The sequence below is a fragment of the Gnatocerus cornutus genome, chromosome 8 (assembly GCF_029298725.1).
Source record: "Gnatocerus cornutus isolate USDA-ARS CGAHR chromosome 8, icGnaCorn1.1, whole genome shotgun sequence".
Classification (NCBI taxonomy): Eukaryota; Metazoa; Arthropoda; class Insecta; order Coleoptera; family Tenebrionidae; genus Gnatocerus; species Gnatocerus cornutus.
In genome coordinates this window covers 13,343,391-13,358,314 of record NC_142240.1, presented here as the reverse complement: position 1 = coordinate 13,358,314, position 14,924 = coordinate 13,343,391, and the positions used below count along the sequence as shown (strand labels likewise).

At 40.3% G+C, this 14,924-nt stretch overlaps 1 protein-coding gene across 3 annotated transcripts in view; it reads right to left on the bottom strand.

Annotated features, from left to right (window-relative positions):
* Positions 1–14,924, bottom strand: part of Ten-m (teneurin transmembrane protein Ten-m) — a 113,556-nt gene that overhangs the window by 24,481 nt on the left and 74,151 nt on the right. The window lies entirely within an intron of this gene.

Here is a 14,924-nt window from a genome sequence, read left to right as displayed (position 1 = left end):
CCCACTAGACAAAGACGCCTCCTCAAGTGCCCGCCATAAATAACCTCAGGCCTCACACCAGCAAAATTATAGTAATAACAATAATTCATAGTTTTACCTCAACAGATTGAAGATTTAACGCGATGATAAATTTTAACCGTGATTTTCCGACTTTTGATCAATTCAAAGTTATTTAAAAATAGCTATAAGTGGTAACTTCGCAACTTTTGTTTCAGTTAACGCTTGCAAAGTTTCTCAGTACGACGGCGACGCTCGCTCTATTTTTAGGTTTTAAAAGGCTCTTTCTCTAAGCTAAAACCGCCTCATTTTTAATAATGTTTTACTTAAGATTAGCATTTTAATCTTCTTTTCATTCGTTTTTTAGGTAATAGATTTCAATTGGATGTGTGTTGGTGTCTTGTTCTCGCAGCGTGCGGCCCGGCGCCGACGCAGGCGTCTCCCTTGATGTTTTCATTATTTGCGTTTTTTGCTTGGTCTTCGTCGTCGTCGGAGTTAATCCGCGTGAAGTTTGTTATTAAATTCTGCAACTAACATGCATCAACACTTTTGGAATTTGGAAGTTCAGTAGAGTTCCGGCACAGCGGGAGCTTACTTCCCGATCTGCAGACGGAGTCCGGTGTCGCGCAAAGGACAGATTAATCGGATTTGAAACCATGAAGCCGTGTAAAGGCTGCTCACCGCCCGACTGCATAATTATCTTTCGCCGCTCTCTCAACCCAGAAATTTACATTTTAAGAAGAGGATCACTAATCCGCGTTTATACATGTGACTCGATCAATTCGAGATGACCGAGGCGTGGAGTTTTCCAGGAGCGCAGGACATATTTACCAACAAAAGCGGTCTTTTATGGTGAAATGAATTATTCACGGCGTTACGATCTCGCGTTCCTTTTCATCCGGCCTCATCCAAATTATCACTTTGCGCTATAATCTCTTAAAACTCGGCGCGGTGGTGGATATTCTATCCGCGTTCTCCTCCTCCACCATTTCGCACAATAAACACGTCATTAAAACTCATTTTACTGGGTCGCGTCGCTGGAAATCCTCTCCTAAACCCGACAGATTCACCCGCTATTCTTAATAAATAGGGAAAACATCGGGGAAGAACGACCCTTAGCGAGTCTCGATACGCTGCGCACTCGAGGAATTCCTCCACCATCAATACAAAAAATTAAGAACGAGGGTAAATCTTTCACCCTCCTACACACTGTATTAGAGAAATTTCTGAGGACTGACATTGTTCCTTTGAACGGCTCTCGTACATTTGTCACAAGTGGAGGATTAGAGCAAGATTTTAATTTTCTAAAAATAGGAAACTCGGGTCGTCTGGTACGTGTTCTGGAGCGTGGTATTTTCAACTTCTTCCAATATGTCGTTGAAAGCAGACGAAATCCGTATGTTGGAACGGCACATCTAAATTTGCCGGCAGCCGTACAAACATGACTGCCCCGATAAAATATCGGTTTCGCTTGGTAATCTTCGATCGGTTGTGGAAAGTTGACCAAACATCAAAACCGTTTCCTTTAAAATGGAGCAGTTGTACTGTTTTCGTCTGAAGTGGCGAGTGACGATGAGAGAAGAGCGCGAACAAGAGCAAAAATGGAAATTGGCAAAAGTAGGGCTGAAGCCCTTGAGAAACGTCGCCAATGGAAACTCAAATATTGTCTCACGTATTCGCCGGTATATATTGATTGCTCTGCGCAAATCCACGGATTTAAGAGTTCTTTATTTAAAATTATCGAGTCGAGTTTTTGGAGAATTCGTTACAGAGTCATTCGATGGAAAGTATGAAATATCAAAGGATTTTATAATCGAAATGATCCCCATTATCTAACGGAAAATTTATTTTCTACTTTGAGGCAAAGGAATTCATAATCCTTTCCGTCGCAAATTACTCTTAATGCCAAACTGGCGATATTCCGTCTCAGTTTAACGAGCTTCGAGCACCAGCTCGCTTCCACGGCCATTATTTTCGTCCTAATTATCGCTTTTTCAGGTTATTGTTGCCACCAATTCCACTTTCAAATAAAACTCATGAATCTTTGATGATTTTCAATCATGTGTGATCGATATTGTGGTAAAAATAGTCCATGTCCTTGCCTCGTTCGTTCGTGACGCAATCGCAATTAAAAATTCAAAACCCAAGAAAATCCCCTTGAAAATTTTAGTGTTTACCAGAAAATAAAACTGGGCGCAAAAAGAGTAACATTGCAATTTTCCTAAAACCACCGTTTATGAACGAAGCTCGTTAAAAATTCATCGCTCCTGATCACGGAATTTTTCCGACTCTTTCATCGCATAACAATGGCTTGAATTCGAATGGAAAACGGCTTTCAGTTTCACCATAAAAGGAAACCGTAATATTATAATCCCATAAAGGCACAAAAGTCGGCCCATCGCGGCCCACAATGACCCCATCAACTTTATCGACTACCTGTCGCAATCTCTGATATGCAAAAACTCTATTTTCATGCGAATGACGTCAAGAGTGGTAGAAACATGCCTCGCGTCCATTTACCACAGCCTGGAATCAGATCGAGCGACTTAACCTTTCCAAGTTTTATTTAGAATTCCACCCTTGATATAGACTTTATGCCTTGCATGTAGCACGCATAAACTCGTGCAAATCTCCGTATAAAGGCGCATTAATTCCTGACTTTACAAATAGCTGACCACTGGCTGTGGAAGACGACGCTATGCAAAAGCTTCGTTGGAACGTGACAATATTGTCGTGCAACGATAAGTATGAAGGAAAATGGGCACACATGTGAAGTTATTCCAGCATCATTTGCTTAGAGTTAAATTTATTGCAGGACTAATAAACGAGCTCACCAATAATACAGCAGTCAAAAAGTGGCGAGCTTGTGCAAAGCTCAAAATAGTGAGCAGTTATCTAAATTAAACATCAGATTAAGCAAATCAGTTCTAGTTCGCAAATTAACGAATTTTATAAATAGTGACTATTTTAAATCGACCGAGCAAACACGCTAATCAAATTAGGTTCTAAAATTTACGCCGCTGGACGTGCAAGTTTATGTTACAATTTGTGTGGAAATTAGTAAGTTGATGTTAATTTACTCGCTAATTTGCTCGTTAAGTTTCCTTTAGCGTGTACCAATAATATGGAACATGATTTGTGTACTTTGCGCACTTTTTTGTTCGAAATTGTTCAGAAATATAAATATTTAGTTAACAGAATATTTTGAATTTATCGGTTAAATATTAAATAGCGGGAAATAGAAATTTTGCTATAAAGAATTTAAAGCAAACATGAAATGCATGGGGCATTTGCGGTTTTATTAAATTTGTTAAAATTGGTCATTTGTGGTTTTAATGTCAGTTACCGAGCCATATAACTTAAATAAAATATTAAATTTCTTTTTTTGTTTCCGCATTCAATTTATTCCGCAATTGTGTTAGTTATTTCACTACTTCATGTCTGGAGATGTATAAATGCAATTATACTTTTTCCCAATAAAAACGTACATGTTTTCAATTAATCCTGGCGAGCTTAAACGTGAAGCTGAAAATCTTTATTAATACGCGCCAATATGTTGTAGGGGTGTGAAAATATGGCGTGTGATATCTAATTGCGCCCCCCCTTTCTGTTTCTACATCTTCCAGAGAAATACTGTGGTTATTAGACGTCGGAATAAACCACTCGCATTTCCAAAAGCGTCGAGCAAATGGGTGAATATTTAATATAAAGCAAACGCCGCCGTTTGCAGAGGGAAATGTGACCACATCCATAATAAGTTCAGAGCTGGGAAGTGGAAATCGTGTTAACCTAGGACTCACACCCTTAACGAAATCAGCCATTGCTTTCGGTTAATAAAACAGAAACGTTGGGTGCATTTGAGATTTCTTTGAGTAAATTCTGGTGCATTTTGTGCAGTGACGTTGGAGTTTGAAACGGAAGCTTACTCTCTATGAAATTGTACGAAGCGTAAAATTTTAACAGGCTTTCGCTGTAGGTTGCAATCACGGGAAACGGAAAGAAAGCGATTGTGGGTGGCAAGGGAGGCGCTCATTAAGATGCGAGAGGAAATGAGAATGTGGATTATGTTTAGACTTCCAGATCTTCGTTAATGTTACATTTCGAAGAGTCAATTGGCTGTGATGCGCTAATTGGGCCCTTGAAGTAGACGGGCTTTCTATTCCGCCAATTACTACGTTGTGTTGGCAAAAATTAATTCTAGACGACGTATCTCAAGTTTTAGAATAATCCAAGTGCAACCTTACCGGTAAATAAATTAAGAGCTATGCGTGGTCGAGGTAATTCCGTGAAATTAAATAGAAGAAAGCGACGGGCGAGGGTACAAAAGGCTGACTCAGACGCAATAATTCTCGGAAATATAAAATAATAATCCCAGATTGGAACGGTAACAATAAAAATGCACAATTTGCGCGAATTCCTCCCCAAAACATGATGCAGCAAATTTCAGCGTCTTAATTACCATTTTAAAATTGCGGCAATATTTCAGAAGGAATGAAAAAGAAATTTACGGCTTTGGTCAATTATGCATTTTTAAGCTTGGAGGAGTGTTGCCGCGTCGCATTTTTAGTAGTCGATCGATTTTCAGGTATTACCTAATTAATCCAGGGCGATAATAATGAGAATTCATTAATAAATTCAGTTTGGTGAGAATTTTAGGGGATTTTCGGCTCGCTGTAATTATAGGCAGGTGTTGCCTGGGGCCGAAAAATCGAAACAGGGTCGACGAGACGATATCTGGGAAAGCCGAGGTTTTGTCGGGGAGGTCTGTATGGATTTTCACTTAAACGATGACAGAGACAGCTGGTAATTTTGCAAATTAGGAAATCTGCGGCATGTTTATTACTGGGTGAGGAAACGCATAATCCATCATGTGCCGTCTATTCCATATCCCTCGCCGAAGTAATCCTCCGGTTCCATTCACGCGGCTCCAAGGGTACATTTTTCACAGCGTCCACATCATTTTCTGATAAGGATTTTGCATACGGGGAGTTCCCAGGTCGTGATATTATTGGAGTTCTGACTGGATTTTAATCCCCAGCGACCGGAAAAGCCATAAATACATATAAATGGGGCATAAATTCCGTCTCCTGTAAAGTACACGTTGCCGCGACTCTAAATACGACAGCTTATGGATATGTCATGTTAGAAGAGACAAGACATGTGGATATAAAACGTGAGTTCTTGATAACATGCCGCAAGCTCTGCTCCCTAACTGGGTCAATACATAATGGAGATATCCTTATACACTCCGTTATTTCCGCCTTTTATTTATTTTTATGGGACTTATTCCTCGGGAAATTGCGCTCCTTTTCTAATTCGCCGCTCTTATCTGATCGCCACCATTCTGGGACGACGTCCCATGGCCTTTATAGGCGCAGGATCATGGCCTCACAGTCTCGCCTATTCAATTACGGCGCGGCAAGGGTCCTGATTCATTGAAAGAGGACGAAGGACTCGGATCGAAAGCGATCGATCCTCACACGTGCAGACACCAGAATTTAATCTCACCGAAATTCCAGACAAAAGCGACGAATCCTACATCTATCACTGTAAAGAAATCATAATTTTCCTACCCTTTCTTTTCCCGGTCATTAATCCATTTCAGAACTATGTATAAACAGTTAGTCGAAAGTTTCAGTTTGTGCCTTAATGGAATCGTGTTTACTTTCATATCAAATGCTGATGTAGCGGTTCTGTCGACTCAAACGGGTCTGGGAAGGCATCTTACATGGGCAACCCTTTCCAACCGCAAACACATTTAATTTACCGAATAAACTTGCTCTCAAACTTAAAGCCTGCATTTGCGTCAAAATGAGAAAAGCGGCATAATTTTTCAGGGGGGATCCGACGCACTTCAAGCTGAAAGAAATCTATCTCGCGTTTCCAATAACACGGAAAAAATGAAAATACAAGGGAGAGCCGAAACATGTTTGTGGATTGGAGCGGTATCTCTTGCGGATTTGTTCTGCTGCCGGTAAAAATTGGAACTACTGTTAAATTTTATCGGATAGATGAGGCGGGCAACGGCAATAAATCAACCGGTCGAAAAAAGGGACAAAAAGATCGATCTCCCAGTTTGTAGTTCTTTTTTTCTATTGTGTTGGTATAAGCCGGTATATTTGCAATGATAAGGGCTGGAGCGTGTTCGCCGCGGGTGTCGATCTGTAACACATTGACGTGACAGATGGGTCACGTGTCATTGCCATTACGCTAACGGAATCAAGAGTTAACAGTTCAATAGCTTAATTTCATTAAAAAGCTATCCATATGCGCAAGATCCGAGCTAATTAAAAAATATCTCTTTGTTGCGTACCCACGAATTAATCTAATTAAAAACTGGTGATGTATGGAATTAAAAACGAGCTTGGTTAAAGTAGCCCCAAAATTCCTGAGCAGATCAAATAAGGGGTTGGTGGTGATTGATGAGCTTTATTTCCCAGAAAAAATTCTAAATAACGCTTAGGATTTCACGAGTGACTTTGTGACAGAAACAATGTGTTGCTATGGCATCCCAACGCTTCGCTTCATTGCTCTGGAATGAACTATACATGCATTGCCAGCTCAGATTCCAGATATTGGAGTCATATTGCAAGGTACCTGGCACGATAAATTAACTCGCAATAATGAGACGTTGTGTTCACCGCAATTACCGATAACATTAAGAATTAAAGAACGCGGCGATGTGGCATCTGTATAATTCCTAAAAAAGTAGCTTTGAGGTACCCTAGCTCACCTCCGCCGCCCCCGTCGCCATTTATAACGAGGCTAGGTCTCCAGGCACAGGCGGTAACACGCTCGGTTTATCAAAAGCTTCTTCTTTGATGACGTTAGGCGACGGAGACGTCTAAGCATGTGGAAATAACGCCGATATGGTGAAGTGAGCGTTTCGAACAGCAGCAGCATCTCGAACAAGTTACCCGCCTGTTCCATATGAATTTAATCCGTTTATACGAGAATTTAATTGCGAGATTCACGGGGACGCAACAGCTGCGAGAAATATTATCATCAGAACGAAAACGGAAAGGTACAGAAAGATTTTCGACACAACAAAAGCGGGAATAATCGCGACAAATTTAATTAGAAAGGCGCACCGGCGTTGCTACAATAATTATTATTTCTGTTTAGACGCTCGAATGGAATTACAGGGGATGAGAGAGAGCTGAAATGGCCGAGATCGATAAAATGATGGGGAGGTTTTGTATGGATAAGAAAAATAGACGAAGCGAATTCAGTCCACAGAAAAGTTGCACTTGTATAAACAGCCGCGCTAATGCGCTTCTAATGTGATCCTTCTGCATTATCCCAGTGCCTTCAATTTTAACTTTGGCTATAAAAGTCCATAAAACAAGTTTTTCTACTTCAGATTTTGGTTCGCGTTAAAACAAGCGCTGCTGTGGAAAAATTAGAAAAACTATAAAACCATAACTCTTGGGAAGCCAAGAGCTGAATAACAATAATCTAAAGTCAATGACACAGAGAAGCACGGATTCGAAGAAAAGCTCCTTGGAATTCCACTTTTGTATTAACCGCTTTCCAGCGATTGTTATTCGATGAAGACTCATGGCACATGCACGACTTGGGAAATAACAATCGAATTTTACTTGTTAATAGTGTCATAATTTTGAATTCATAATTATAAAAACATTGCAACAAATAAATTCGAAATGTATTATAAAATTACGTAATTGAAAGCTCTAACCGTGTTGGCAACCAAAATTGTATTGAATGTTGATATTTGAAATACATAACGAGGAAAATTCAGTTAAATTAATTTTTAATTCGTACCAATCCCTTTGACGAGGATATTTAATTCCGCACATTACGTGGTTAAAATTGAATTACATTCCAGTGAATGGAAGACGTAATAGTTTTAGTTGCCTTCGTTAAAATGCATTTTTATGGATTTACCTATGCGGCGCGAGGATTATGTATCATTTGTAAAAATAAAACCTCGGATTTTCCGGATAAACACGTGGATTATCGCAGTGTTTTTCCGTTGAACAGATTTCTTCGTGAAGCCGTAATAATTCCACTTTTCATTTCGGTGGAGTACTCTGTGAAAACAAACTTGAGTATCCAAATAAATTAGGGCGTTGGGGTGTATTTCATGGGTATTAGAGAGCGAGAGCAAATTACGTAAGCTCTGAGGATGCTCAAGTTCAAACTATTTCTCAGTTGGTAAATTTCATAAAATTGGTGGTGTCAGAAATCGTTATCATCCCCGATCTAAAAGCACCAAAAAGCAATAAAAACAAATCAGACTTTCCCCATTTAAAAATAGTAGAGATCATATCGTACCCAAAGCTCCGCAACGCAGGTATCTCCCTTCCCATAAATCATCACAACGTAACAAAAGCACCAGGTTACGTTAATGGCAGAGTGGAGTTTTGGGTAATTTATTAGCAGTTAATTTTAAGGAGTGTTCAATTTTACGACCATAGTTCTCGACAGAAGGAGCAATCGCGCAGTCCACAGCCATATTTACGACCGGGTTTGGTGCACAACTTTCCACACCCATCACACATAGGTCTTATTTAACGTAATTAAACCATCTAATTGGCGCGTCGAGGAGTTTCGACCATTTTTCTTCCATAATTACGACGGCTGAGCCACAAGTGGCTGTCATCGGGGGCGAATGCAGCGGTCAGCAAAAAGTGGATAATTTAATTATCATAAACAAGGCGAAAGACATGCTTGATTTGGGTTTGGATGCGTGCGGGGGCGCGTGATGAACAAGAAAACGTAAACAACGTTTGCTGACATTTAGAACATTAAAAAATTCGCATCATTGAAGATTACGTCTTTTGAAAAGGTCGGATTATTTACCTCTAAGATGATTTCGCAGAAAAAACTTAACCCGGCGCCTCCACCATTTTTATAAGTACAAAAATATCAAGATATTATTTATAGCATCAATGCGTAGATGTCCACTAATTTCATTTCCGGTTATAAAAAAAGCACAAAGATGTTCATGAATAATCTAATGAAAACCCTCTTCAGCTAAGAACGTCATCTAATTGAAGTTGCGTGATTTGATAATTTGATTTTGTTAATGGATCTATTTACGAATTTAGGGCTGCTAGTCATTTCTAACAAGAACACACTCAGTATGTTCCCCCAAAACAAAAATGATTAGAGTAATTTTCGAGGTCGGTTTTTGTTCTCACATGTAGCGTCAATCCTGCGGCCAGCAATGCAACTCCGCGTTTGAAATCGTATCAAAGTTTTCAAATTAAACTATTTTAGAATTACCGTCGACCAAAAACAGTGCAGTTCGTGTTTGTGTGTCTCCGACTGTATCGATTATAACATCGTGTTCCGAGCATCATGAAAACCTTTCTGCAGCATGAGCCTGTCGGGCAAACACATAAAAAGGAGTGTTTAGAATGCTTGTGTACAAGCAGTAGCTTTATATCCCACATCGAATTTTTTCCTGTTTTTAACATGTGTCCATGTAGTTTATTTAGTGGCCGTTTAAGGCTTTGATCTATCCTGGCCTTAATTAAAATAGGCACGTTTCTCTGGTTTTCCGTAACGTTTTGCCCCGTGCGCGTCAATTAAGGGTACGTGTGCGACGTTGCATGCTCCCCGTTTGATTCGTGGACTTCAATTCGACATGAAAACTAAAGGGGGCTTCTGGGGTGAACGACTACCGCATACAGAATCGCAGCAGTTAACAACCAAAGGTAAAACAGTTGGTATGAGGCTCACGTTCTCCGGTCCGCGGGCTAACGGCGCGTGTAACTCTGCGGCATGACCGAAATCGGTCGAGAGAACACCAGGGGCAAAGCCAAATATATGACTTTGGAGTGAACACTGGAGATACAGGATAGGGGCACTAACACTTTAAATTACTTCAGGGGAGTGTGCAGACTATAAATTTACAAGGATCAAATATTTAAGCACTGGTCAATTTTTAATTTAATCAAAATTAAAAGGGGCTTGGTGCGTTTCGAGGGTTGTTTTTTAATGGTGTATGGGTGAAAGTGAAAAATGCATGTCCATTGCGGCGTTAAATTACTACGAATATGTTTCAAACGCAATTAGAAGAAAAAGCTGGCCGTCAAAGTCCAATTTAAGTCTGTGTGAACCTGCGTCATAAAACAACATTTGTTACAACTGTGAAATGGAACAAAAAGCATCAAAATCGAAATAAACTGCGACCCTTATACGTTCCATTATTGGTGCTTTAATTGGCTTTTGTATTTTTGCCAGCAAGCACGAATCGATGTGAACATAGGCTCCGGAGTTTACAGCAAAACGCTTTTCATACTCGTTTCCCAACGTGGATTTTGTTATTGTTGTATGAAATTTTGTGTTGCTAGAGATTGTAATTGATGTTGGCAATAAGTTTGAGGACATTAAGGAAAGTTCGGGGCCTGCAAAATTTCCCGGAAGCTTGTCGGTTGTTCGCTGGTAAATTTCGTAGTCTGAAGTTGAAAAAGTTGCACGGTGACCGGCGACAATCTGCCCGCATGGATTCCTCTTCGCTCGGAAACCCGCACGCCCCAGCGCGTTCCCAATTTCGACGCAAACTGAATTTAAGAACTAAGTTTCTTTCTTTCAGCCGTCCGACTGTGCAGATAAAAGATGAAAGTGAAGGAAGAGGGCGAGAAGGCGGGTTGAGGGACCGAAGGAGATTGAACCGGGACGGATCGACTTTGATTATAGGAGCCGTTCGAGGCGATTATCTCTTTTGGAAGCTGCATCATTATTCGTTAAGTTCGGTATACACCGGAGTTGATCGAATAAGACAAAAACCGGAAACGTATTCGATTGTGAAACTGGAAAAGGTGACTCCAAAGCAAATCTTAAATCGGGCGTGTTTTTCCCCGGAGATTCGTATGCTGACGAGGAACGCACCTCGACACACTCGAGCGCACAAAGATCCGAATGCTTGTGCAAATCAACGGCAGAACCCGGAAACGACGAATACAGCGCACTATTCTGACAGATGTGACGGAATCGCGGTTCGATATTACACCCGGACTCGGATCACGGGGGTAATGGGATATCGGGTTGTCTGGCCTGCCGACCGGAGCTATGACTTATCCCAAACACTCCCCGGAGAATTCCGGATAACGATCGCCGATAATGGCGACGCGTGTACGATGCCGACCCCGGAATCGCCAGATTAAGATTGTTGTTTAATTATTTCCAAACGCAAGTATTCAAATTCCAGTCATGGAGATAAAAGCTTTAACTCTCTTCCGGCTCACATAAAAAATGGAAGGAAACTCATAATTCAAACTGCATTTTAAAGTCAGTTACGAAAGGTTTTACTGTCATTTTAGAGCTTGATGCAAATTTTATTATTGTTTGCATATCTGAGTCAAAAGTTTGACAAGTTTTCGTAAAAACTAGAGTGTATTAAAATCCTCGCCCGCATCATTTTTTTATTCCTGCTGACTGCGTTATGCGACCCAATCCCAGTTCGGTAATAATCGCGAATTTGGACTCCGGTCCGCAATATGGTGCGTGATTTACGATTGAGGTAATGTTCCGGAGTTATGACAGAACCCGGACGAATTCGAACCAGGTATAAATAACTCCACAACCGTCTTAATTCTGAAAAGTTGATGAATTCAGCTTTTTCCAACTTCAAACGAATCGAGTCTATTGGTGTTTAGCGAGGCTTCTTGTAAAAGAGCGCTTCGTCTCCGCTCAATCAAGCAACTCCGCTCCGGCAGAACCAATATTAATCGACATTTCTAAAAGATAAGTCCGGAGTCCTTTCACTCACCGGAAAAGTACTGATTAAATTCGTCATTTTTCCAGGGATTAGAGAGTAATCAAAGAGAGCTCCGTACGACGTCGTTCAATACCGCCACCGGTTCTGATACAACCCCAGAAGGACCGTGTTTATAACCCCCAATAAAGGGGTTGTAAGCTACCGACGAGGGTCCACTGATAATACCGCGGCTTATACGGTAAAATATGTACGCCGCGCGGGTACAATGGACCAAAAATTATGACCCGATATAGGTGCTTCGGTTCCCCTGTCATAATTGTGAACACAGGGCACATTTAAATTAGAATGGACCGTTACAGATTCGAGATACGGGCCCTTCTGATTATTAAAACTTGGTTGGTAAGTGAAATTTTTGCTGTCGGGTGGAGATAATACCGGCAAAGTCATAAATCAAAAAGGGATGACCGCTCCTAATTTTAAAATAAGGAATGTGGCGGCGATTCATTATACTCGGGCGACGTCTAAAATTTTTTGTAAATTTTAAACACGATAATGATTCGTATAATCTAGGTAATAATCTCCGTGTGTAGTGGAAACTTTTAATTAACGAGGTTTGAAAATCCGCGACTTTTGAGTTTCCGGTAGAGAGGAAGATGGTAGCTGCCGTTGGAGAATTATGCAAAACAAGATTATGTGACAATGTAGCAGAAGCGGGAATTTGTCAAATTGGTTGTAGGGTCTCGACGCAATGGCTGAGTGAACCGTTCTGTTCGCAAGATAAATTCGTCGCAAGCGAGTTGACGTGTGCTCCTTTTATCGCTTTGCATAATGCCAGTAATGTAATTTGTTGTTATGTTTAGTCAGCTTTAGAAAATCAGGCATCGTCTGTTCAATGCCCCCAGTGAAAGCCCCCTAAATGCAAAGAGTGTGTTTACCCGTTACCGTAAAAAGTTACCACCTACGCAATTTTCCGGGTTGGCTCATAACGCTTTTTACGTGGCTGAAAGATGGAGGTTGATAACAGCCAGTAACCATTACCCGGGGTCTGCTCATCACATCCAGCATTACTCGTGAGTGCCATCCGACTCGCCTTCCACGAGCTACGACTTCATAATCTTCAAGAGAATCGCTGGAGCGACGGCAGCGACCCTTTCACGTCAAAAATGGCTAGTTCATGGATACTGCACGCTTTTAATCTCGCCAAGTCGACTCACTTAAACCCGCACATAAACGACCAGAATTTCTTCTGAAACATTTATCAGGAAAAGAGTATTGCATAAATTCTCTATGAAGGAATCGACAAACACCCTCTCCAGATAATTTTAATTATGCTTCTGCGTCCTTTTTCCATTTAGAATGTCCGGGATTCCGTAATTTGCATATAAATGGGTGAATTACAAAAATTGCGTCAGTGCTGTTGTCAGGTTAGTTTCATGGTGGTTCTGTTGAACAAAAGCAGACGCTTTCGTTTTATTTTATTCGCGTGCGGGATAAATAACATATCTTTTCTGTTGCCGCAACATCTCACCAAACAGACCGAGAAATGTAGCAATAAGAGGATTAGTTAGACTCGCGCTCACTTGAGCAGCTACGGTCACATTTCTTAAAGCTTCAAAAATGGCTTTCAGTTGTTGATCTTTTCACGGGATGACAAATTAACGTTGGACTCGTTATCCTGATAAAACGACAAATATTTCTCTTGACACCATGAAATTTCATTTTTAGTTTCAACATCTCTAAATCCAATTTTTCTGGCAGCTTCCCACAGTCACCATAGGGAGAAAAAAAACTTGTCCAGTGGATCATTTAAATTACAAAATGTGAAAGCTAGAAATAGATCAAAGTCGGGAATTTCAATCGAGTGGATTTGAAAATAGAATGAAGAATCGAATACGAAACCACGAAAATGCCCCAAGCCCAAGCAAACCTGCACAATTAAATATGAAACACGGTGTTAGAGGTTTGATAATGACTGGAGATAATCTTGTTACATTCATACACGAGATTTCAAGTGGATATTAGTAATTTGCCCGGGATATGGCTACGCATGATTGTTTTCAGGAACATAAAATTAATGTTTCTCGAACTATTATGGCTTTAAATGGTATTACTATTATCTAAAATTACTGTTATGGCTGAACTACATCGTGATTTGCCAAGGCGGTGGTAATAAACTTGAGACGGTTTTTGTGAAGCCGTGGGTGGTTTTAAATAGAACAAGTAAATAATGTAAATTGGTTAGAACAGTCTGAAAAATTAATAATGAAATTGCAAGGAGCAATTACTGTAGTTTGGAGCCCGCCCTGTATCATTACTGGTCTAATAGGATTCTCGCTTTGAATCATCTGGGAGAGAATCGTTTCATTACTATAATGAGTTCTGCTCTCGCTCTCGCCATTGTGTTTACTCTATTCCATCATTAATAAGATGGGGATCGAAATTACAAATAGATGACATATCATCTCTGGCTTGATTGTACAAATCTGACTCAACATTCGCCCACTCCACCTATCAATTCGTCGTAATGGACGCAGCGTGTGATTGATAATCTCGTCGGTGAAGCTTTCGAGAGCTTAATATGATTTTATTTGCAGCGTGACAGTAAAAACTAAATGAAATTTTATGAAGAAACCTGCGAGTATATTTCCCATCAGCGCTAAAAAACTCGGATTTACGCTCCACCAAAGTTCGGAATTACACAAACTTTTCTATACTATCAATTTTATTAAGGTATTTAACTTTATGTTTTTACGACGCCTTTAGGTGAAGAAAAAACAACGCATTATAAAAGAAGGAAAATTAAAAGCTGTCGAGTAAAAGCTATCTTGTTTTTTTAAATGAAAAAACTTGAAAAAAGTGTAGCGACAAAAATCTAATCATCCAAATAAAATGGACCGTTTCCAGCGAAATAATTCGCGAAAATTGAGATAAACTGAGCGAGTTGTTTAATTTATGTGCTATACAAAATGCGAAAATTACACGGAAAAAAGGAACCGGTGCGACCGTCGTCTCATTCACCAGCAACTCGACGAAAATTAAACGGCTGTAAACGGAGGACGTGTTTACGTCCAGGAAAAACAAATTTCACGAGAAATGCACGGCGCAATGGTTTTAGGCGACCTTTCACCCCAATTATACAACAAATCTGCGAGGAACGTTTTTTCATCATTTTCTTAAGAAACTGGGTCAACATTGAGGTGATGCCGAATCAATATTTTTCACTCTTTCCCCTCGC